Source organism: Xiphophorus maculatus, chromosome 2 (genome assembly GCF_002775205.1).
Source record: "Xiphophorus maculatus strain JP 163 A chromosome 2, X_maculatus-5.0-male, whole genome shotgun sequence".
NCBI lineage: Eukaryota > Metazoa > Chordata > Actinopteri > Cyprinodontiformes > Poeciliidae > Xiphophorus > Xiphophorus maculatus.
This window is the reverse complement of record NC_036444.1, coordinates 30,060,594-30,061,168: the sequence shown is the minus strand read 5'-3', so window position 1 is coordinate 30,061,168 and position 575 is coordinate 30,060,594.

Genomic DNA, 575 nt, shown 5'->3' with positions numbered 1-575 from the left:
TTCTTTTTATTTCAAACCTACGGCAAGCGATAAACCGGAAAATGCCGAACGGGTACGAATTGACCCGATGAGAATCCGGCCAAAAATAGCAATTTTGCACGCGTATTTCATACTTAAGCGATGTTGAAAATACCCATGCTTTGTTCTCCAACTCATTGATAATTGTCAAAAAATCTGTGTTTTTTACTATTATTAATTTTTATGTTTCAGTTTCATGGTGTTTCAGAGCAGACTCCTTGTTTGCACTTCCACAGGGCTGCCTGTGGTGGAACACTATTCATACTGAATTACAAAATCATTCATAAAATAAAAAAAACTATGTTGGCTGCAACAAATTTACCAGAATAGAACACAATATGAACTTTGTCAGCCCTAACCCTGAGCCCTTTCACTGAATACACAGCAAATCCAGCAGACCCAAATTAACTGTCAGATATGATTTCAACAATTTTAAAGTGTCTATATGGGTCCACACCAGGAAGTGTTAATTTAATTATTTTTGGAGAGTTGGTACCTTAACTCTAATTAAGTGTCAAATATCAAATCTGCTGGAGTTAATCATTTAATATTTACTA